Source organism: Sinohyriopsis cumingii, chromosome 12 (assembly GCF_028554795.1).
Source record: "Sinohyriopsis cumingii isolate HCF-2022 chromosome 12, ASM2855479v2, whole genome shotgun sequence".
NCBI lineage: Eukaryota > Metazoa > Mollusca > Bivalvia > Unionida > Unionidae > Sinohyriopsis > Sinohyriopsis cumingii.
This window is the reverse complement of record NC_142972.1, coordinates 97,523,940-97,533,059: the sequence shown is the minus strand read 5'-3', so window position 1 is coordinate 97,533,059 and position 9,120 is coordinate 97,523,940. Positions and strand designations below refer to the sequence as shown.

General features: G+C 34.3%; 1 long non-coding RNA gene across 1 annotated transcript; it reads left to right on the top strand.

Moving 5' to 3' along the window:
* The first annotated feature begins 1,141 nt into the window (after positions 1–1,141).
* On the top strand, positions 1,142–8,606 carry LOC149787051 (uncharacterized). Its single transcript, XR_016425251.1, has 3 exons — positions 1,142–1,328; positions 6,942–7,022; positions 8,148–8,606. It is a non-coding gene; the product is annotated as an uncharacterized LOC149787051 (long non-coding RNA).
* Positions 8,607–9,120: the final 514 nt, after the last annotated feature.

Here is a 9,120-nt window from a genome sequence, read left to right as displayed (position 1 = left end):
GCACCACCATCCACACAAATCCTTAAAATCAAGACGGATGAGGAAATTTAGGAAATACAATACATAATTATAATTTTACGCATGCGTCAAAAATGAGTATACAACAATAAAGTCACTAGCACTGTTATTCTCAATCAAATACCCACCAACTTACAAAACAGACAAGGAACCAAACGTATTTTTCGTAGAATGACATAAACACAGATACACATGCACATAAACAAAATATGACAATAATGACTACAATTATTTTATTGAAGTACTTTGCAATTGACGTTGTGATGAAAGGGAAAAAAATTAAGGAAAGTATACAAGCTATAGCGACCGTGTTGGTACTATCAGCAGAGAAAAACAAACGTTTCGTAGAAAAATAAATTAGTGATGTTTCTGTGAGTATCAAGGGGGACAACAGGGGTCGTAAAGGTATAAAAATAACATTCCTTAAATTTACGAGTAAGAACTATAAAGGCTGCATTTACAGTAGTATTGGTTCTGTTTGTACAGTTTAATAAGTTGAGTGCATAGTATCTGAAGTAGTATTCGTTGTTGACGTAGTGGTGGTGGTGGTTGTGTTGGTTTTTATCTCATTAATAAGAGAAGGACACGAAAGACAAACATTAGGAGGATTTCAAATCATAGTAGTATTATCTGCCAGACGGACAACGCTATATATATATATATATATATATATATATATATATATAGAGAGAGAGAGAGAGAGAGAGAGAGAGAGAGAGAGAGAGAGAAGTAGGTATAGAGATAGCTTATTAGTAAATAGATAGACAGACAGAGAGATGGATAGACAGTAGATAGGTCGAATAATATAATTAAATAGGCTAGTGTATATATATATATATATATATATATATATATATATATATATATATATATATATATATATATATATATATATACAGAGAGAGAGAGAGAGAGATAGATCATGGTTACTACATCTAAATAGAAAAGAGTTGTTTATGCATATACCGACGTTTTGTTGTTATTATTTGATTCTAGTTCAAGTTTTCATGTTATGTATTGTTAATGCCTTCATTTGTTAGAACAGGTCACATTAATATACAATGTAATTGATTCTTGAAATGTCCTTGACTTAATAGTTCCCAGCAACATAATCAGCCAGCTACGGTGTTAACTATTCATTACCTAACTTGTTGCGACAGGTTTCAAAAATATTTTGCATTGATCGGTTGTTTTTAAGCTTAGAGAGACGGAGGTTTGCCTGGGAAGGTAAAAAAAAAAAACACATGCTGTCGAAAATGATATTCCAGATAACTCAGGAAGTTTACATTTTGAAGGATTTAAAAAAAATTGTAAGTATCAGTCTTCTTTGTCTGATTATAAAACAACACAATGCACATTCATATGACCTTTGTTCAAAATGTGGATGGGAGTGGTGTGTGACAGTGTTACCTGCCAGTATCATCTAACTACATACAAACCCAGTCATAATACCGCCGTAGACAGTTAGTCAAGGTATTTTGCAAACATCAGTCTAACTACATAAATACCATAAACTTTTGCTGCTTACACAGTTAGATATATTTATGTACAATCGATACATTAAATGCTCTTGGAATTACATTAAAGTCTATGGTACATATTATCTTCTATTGACATAAAAACACATCATGGTTGAGTTCAAGCTAGAGAGATCTATAAATTACCAAAAGTTTGGTTGAGAATTGAGTGTAGGATGGTAGTTATTTTAAGAAGCACTTTGGTGTGTACAACAGTTAAATGCCATGAATATTTTAAGGTGCAAAAATTTGGAGAGAAAAAGAGTAACATTATGAAATGGTAGTTTTGTATGTCCCTACTCGTTTTAAATCACTGTACACCAATATGAAATAATTAAGATGCAGATCTAGGCTTCATGAAAAGTTATTAAGAAACTTACAATAGATAAACAATAAAACATTTCATCCATCCGATTCATTTTGTAAGTTTAAGCAAATATTTAATTTGAATTATAATGTTTATTGTTTTAAAATTCACGTATTAAGTTGAAATTCTGACGTAAGAAAACGATTTCACGGGTACCAGTGTGACACAGTATATAACGTTTAAGAAACATTTAAATGGTAGGAATGTGGTACCTTGTTTTGTAACTATCGTGTAAGACACATTTCATTGATATCAATGTCATACAATTTCTAGTGATTATCGTCGTGTACGACACATTTTCTTAGCAGCAATGACGCTCCAGAAGCCAATTGGTTAGACCGCCCGCCTTTGATGCGGGAGGTCGTGGGTTCGATCCCCGGCCAAGTCATAACAAAGACTTACAAAAACGGTACTAACAGCTGCCTCGATTTGCGCTCAGCACTAGAGAGGTTAGTGTTAGGACTGGTCGGCCTGACCTCAGGATTATGTAACTAGGTGGGACATCATGCTTCATGTCTGCCGCATGATGTCCCAGTGCCAGACATCACTATCACAATGCAGACATAGCCATATGACTGTAAAATTGTTGAAGATACGTTAAAAATCCAAATCACACACATACACGTAGCAGCAATGTGGTTCAGTTTATAGTGACTAACGCGTACAACTACTGTATAATCAACATATGATATATGATAGCTTGCATTCACGTTTGATACAAATGGTGTCCCGAATCTGTGAGAAGATTGTGCACGCATGCGTAATATTATATGTACATTGTAAGATTGTGCACACATGCGTAATATTATATGTACATTGTAATCTCTTTACTGGCTTGCCGTTAATGTAAACATTTAATTTTGAGTTTCCTTTGACCGATCTCAACCACTTAGATCCTGATGAAGGAAGGTTTACACACCTATTCACAACTGTACATACTATAAATATTCAGCACGGGATAGAAGATATCAGAGGAACTCACACTAATATAAATTGAACTACAATATTTGCATCCTACAAGTGATAGGAGATTTCAAAGGAGCTCGATTTAAGATAAGCTGAAATGATATATTAGAAACCAGCAAGGGATAGGTGATATTGGAGGAACTCAAGCTAAGATAAACTGAAGCAAAATATTGTCCAACACAGGATATGACATGAAAAGAAAACTCGCACTAAATTAATTGAACTCGCTCACACTTAACCTATTATTGTCGAGGGTAAGTTTTATTCCTGTGGAAATGTTTTGAATGTAATTTACGTACAATCGGAAGCTTATGAAATTAGGAATATATAAACCAATGATACCATGACGGACTCAACAAGAATTTGCATCATTGCCAGTATCCAGCCAGGGCACTCAGTCTGGTCGAGGTTCTCACACAGTAGAAGTATAAACACTGACAGGACACCCATTATTGTATAGTTTAAGTATCGGCATATGTATAAACACTGTAGTATACCCAGTCTGGTGACAATTCACCTTCAGTGTCAATATATATATAAAGACTTGCAAGATACTCAGTCTTGTTGAGGTGTACCCTCAGTATTCGGTATAGGTTTGAACACTGGCAATATTCCCAGTTTGGTAGTGGTTCATCTACAGTATTGGTATATGTATGAACACTGGTAGTACACCCAGTCTGGTGAAGATTCACCCTCAGGATCGGTACATGTATAATCACTGGCAGTACACCCAGCCTGGTGAAGGTTTACTCTCAGTATCGGTATATGTATAAACACTGGTAGTACACCCAGTTTGGTGAAGATTCACCATCAGTATCGATATAGGTATAAACACTTATAGGACACCCAGTCTGGTGAAGGTTCACCCTCAGCATCGGGTTATGTATAAACACTGGCAGTACACCCAGTCTGGTGAATGTTCGTCGTCAGTATCGATATAGATATAAACACTGACAGTACACCCAGTCTGGTGAAGGTTCACCCTCAGTATGTGCTTGGATGAACGGTTTTAATAGACAAAAGTGACTGAACATATACGTGTTCGTATGATTGGCCTTTGATAGGCAACAGTGACTTCAATGATATGTGTCTAAAAGACCGGCTTTTCTTAGAGAAGTGTAACTTCAAATGGATGTGATTGCATAACCAGCATTCAATACACAAGTGTGCATTCAACGGTATGTGTTTACAAAACCGGCTTTTATTTGACAAGTTTGACTTCAAAGGTATGTCTTTGCATGAATAGCTTTTGTTTTTGTTAGACAAACGCGACTTTAAATGTATGTACTTGCAAAACCTGTCTTTAGTAGATAGGTGTGACTGCAAACATGTATTACCATGATCACCCTTGTTAGATAGGTGTGACTTCCAGTGTATGTGTTACTATGACCGGCCTTTGTTAGACAGGGTGTGACATGAAAGGTATGTGTTTGCCCAGGGCGGTCCAACTGCAGTTCCGAGGGACACATTTGGCCCGCGGGAATCATTTGTGTGGCCCGCGCTCATATAACAAAAAAATTGGTGTAATAATTATAATGTTAATCAGCATGTATGTCCCAGGAACTGTACATTTTGGGTGTATGTGTCCCGCGGGCTTGAAGAAGAAGGACCATCCTGTATTGTTTGTTCGATTAATATATGAATAAAGGAAATTTGATGGCGTTTTATAAGTATTCTCAACCCTCATATCACTCCACCCTACCCTTGAAAAATGTGAATGCTTATGTCATGTGATATAAAGAAAGTTAATGATTACAACGAAAAGTACTACTGCTCATAACATTATTTCCATTCAGCAATACATGCATGGTTCCAACTTTAAATTTTGTTGGGCTTTTAAGGAGTCTGCTATCCATTGAAATTTACACATCAGATTATACATTTAAAATATATTTCGTGTGAGTAAAATACATGCTCAAATACAATTTTTCCAATTGTGTTGAACACAAATCTCTATCTAGTCTTGAACTTGATAAATGCAAGACAGGATGCCGACTTTAGCCTACGGCTCTCATAACTTGGTTGAACACGTAAAAGGATAATGCTTTTAACCTAAGTCCGTCATAGCTTGGTTGAGCACGTGAAAAGATAGTGATTTTAGCCTGCATCCGTCATATCTTGATTGAATAAGTAAAAGGATTATGCTTTTAGTCTACGTCCGTCATGGATTGGTTGAACACGTAAAAGGATTGTGATTTTAATCTACGTCCGTCATAGCTTGGTTCAACACATAAAAGTAATAGTGATTTTAGCCTACGTCCGTCATAGCTTGGTTGATCGTGAATTTAGCCTACATCCCTCATGGTTTATTTGAATACATACACGGATGGTGATTTTTGCCTGCACCATGGTTTGGTTGAACACAAAATATAAGAAAGAAATTAGCCTTTGTCCGTCATATTTTGAACACAGCTCAGCTTATATCGTACCAAATACATTGTAGTCAAGTTCCGTTTATATACACTATGCAAATTTACTTAAGAGGTGTCCTGTAATATTCCTTCCAGGGGAAGTCATACAATAGATTGTCTTTCAATTTTCTCAGCAGGAGCGATCGTGCAGTAGGTTGTCTTGTGCTGTTCATAACTGTGGCTATCATATAATATATTGTCTTGTAATATTCCGAGTCGTGGCAATAATACAGTAGCTTGTATTGTACTATTCCTACTTGTGGCAATCACGTAGTAGGTTGTCTTGTAATATTCCTAACAAAGGCAGTCGAACAATAGGTTGTCATGTGATATCATCGTTAGATGCAATCATATATTAGGTTGTCTTGTGATATTCATACAATAGGATGTCTTGTAATATTATTAGTAGGGGCAAACATGCAGTAGGTTGTCTTATATATTCAAACTTGTGGCAATGATAGGTTAAGCCATCACTGTTATATGTTCAGTATGACAAAACATGTTACTGTGCGCATCTAGGTTTCTTCAACATTATGACAGCAAAGACGCTTCAATATGTTCGTAAAACATGTCAGAGATAAAATATAAAATGTAGAGTCAGCTTAGTGATATATAGTGATTATGCTGCAGATTATTAATTCAGGGGCATATAAGTAGAATCACCTCACAGCTATGTAGCAATTCACTCGGGAGATTATTAATCCGTGGGTCTGTATGCATAGTCATCTGACATCTATACAGTGATTCATGCTAGAGATTATTAATTCAGGGGACTGTATGTATAGTCGTATTGATCTACTTCATTTATGAAAGCACACTCACCTTCCACTCTTTCTCATTCTCGTGTGGAAGCTTTATGTTTAACATCAGCTAACCTCTCTATATACCAACTCACCTCCATACAGACATACGTAGAAGCTCATAATCGTTTTTGGTTGGGGTGTTCCTTCCTGCATATTACAAGATGATACTAGATTTTGGGTGAAAATAGCGTGCTAATAATAATTGTATGATTGTAGCCTTGGCCTCACGTGTACCTCGCCCCCGGGAACGCCTTTTCTGAATGGAGAGTAAAATATACGCCTACGCCATTTGTTTGTCGCTCTCTACCCCTTTGTATGTTAATAATGGCCAAAGAGGCTAGAATTACAAAATCCCTAAGATGATAGAGACAATGCATTTTAAGCCAAAAGGCGTCAAGTAATGAAAACATTCATAGTTTTGTCGTAGTTAACTCAAGTGTAACACTTTTGAAGTAAGCGTTAAATAAGAAAGCATCATATGGTGCCCGATCAGATAAACAAGTCATTATTAACGACATTATATATATATATATATATATATATATATATATATATATATATATATATATATATATATATATATATATATATATATATATATATATATATATATATATATATATATATATATAGATAGATAGATAGATAGATAGATACGTAGATATTGAAATGATCCATGCAAAATCAAATTTGTAAGCGACATGCATATCGAAATGACCCATACAAAATTGAATGTGTTAATAACACATATATTGAAGTGACCCATACAAAATTAAGAGACTATGCATCAGTATTACTTATTAGAATGATTTACTTTAATGTTGAACATGACTATTGTAGTTGATGTTGTTATTTTCAGGTTTAACGCCATTCTCAGCACAATGTAGGCTATACATGGCGGCCAGAATATCTGGTGAAGGAAGAATTCGGATAAATGTAGGTAAGATGTTACTCATAACTGTTCACATGCTCATATCGGCTGAATCTGATACTCGAATCCACGCGGGAAGAGGTGAGGTGGGAATGATCGGTAAATGCAAGCGCTTTAGAACATTCGTCAAGTCGACACTGGATTATTTCAAAAATGATTTACTTTCATGTTTTCGGTTATTAATTACTCAACTGATTTACATTTGTGTTTATGGCAATTATTTACACATGTACCTTACTTTTATGTTTACGATTATTATGTATTACAATGATTTACTTTCATGGTTAAGAGGATTATTCACTACAATTATTTACTTTTATGTTTATGGAGATTATTTACTAAAATGATTTACTTTTAAGTTTATGGTGATTAGTTACAAAAGAGAGTCACTTTTATGTTACGGTGATTATTTACTAAAATTATTTACCTTTATGTTTACAGTTATTATTTACTAAAATTATTTACTTTTATGTTTGTGGTGATTATTTACTAAACTGATTTACTATTATCATTACACAAGATTATGTATTAGAATGGTTTATATTTCCTAAATTAATTTAATGTTATGTTTACGGGGGTTATTTACTAAAATTACAACTTTTATGTTTACGGGAATTATTTACTCAAATGATTTATTTGAATGTTTACGGAGGTTATTTACTAACCAAAAATTATTTTATATTTGCGGAAATTATGTATTAGAATGATTTACATTATTATTGATTGACAAACCACACCGAGGACGGCAGTCGATATATACAGGTCCATACCATGAAATTGGCCTTTGACTAGATGAACTAAAACAAATGTGTAATACGAATGATTTAATATGCTAGTGTACTTCTTGATAATTGGCATTCTTCTCAGTATCTGACCCTGAGCTGAAATTAATTATAAGTATTATATTACTATTGCTGGTTGAATACTTTTTCCCATTGTATTTGCAATACAGTCATACATGTTGTTTCATTTTGCATATGCTTACAATCTAGAGTAGTATTGAAGTGCTTAATACATCGTACATATTTATTTGATGACTAAGATATTGTTCTTTACACACTAGCTGATATCTCAAAAGTATTTCTAAAATAAACAGTAGTTATGTACATGGAGTTTCTTCTCTATCGTTTGCAGCCCAGTCCTAACATTGGCAATGTGCTAGGTTGACAATTCACTTCACTCAGATCCACAGTAAATAAAAACGATACGATGGCCACATCAAGATAATCAAACGCTATTTGCAGTTTGGTCGATATGCCTTTTAGTCTGGGATTAGAAAGGGAAGGTATGAGATAGCTGAACTGAATACAAGAACTTAGACACAGATAACATGATCCACCCGGATCGTTAGACACAGAAATGTAGCATTTACTAGTAGCCTTTCTATTTTGTCATTATGATGTCAATTATGCCTATGAATATGCATAGAGAACGTAATTTAATCCCTTTTTTACCGTGCCGAACTATTTTTTAATTCCTATTATCAAGGTTGATGTTACGTGTGCCAATGTTGCAAATCTTGCTATCAGGACTAACGCTGCTTATTTTAATGTTGCCAACCTTGCTATATGGCTTGACGCTGCTTATTTAAATGTACACACTAATGCTATCATGGTTCATGCTGTGATTTAAAAGTTATTATTATTGAATCAGATATGTAAATCTTCCATGTTTTCTAAAACATTGCGTCACACCATATGTTTTGTTTGAAACTGAGAAATAAATAGTTTTATTCTCTAGAATGTTTTTCGTAACTCATCTGAATAAAATAACTTAATTTCTTACAGTATAATGTGCATGAGGTTCCATTATGTTGTTCTCTATTAAATGCAAAATGATGAGTATTATTTAGGTCTAGAATAGCACATATTTTATTAAAGTATGATTGGTCAGGATCTGAAACTGCGTTATGGTCATGATACGGATTCGTTTTTAAATATGAGTGATTCGCAAAATCCCCTGTAGAAATGAAGTTTTTACTACGTTTAAAAATGTCATATCATCTAGGAAATCTGATATGTTTTTAAAAAAATTAGTGGCTAAGGATTCGAGTGCATTTTCAGTAGAGAAAGTCTAGACATATCCTCGTGCATTCTAAAATTTACCT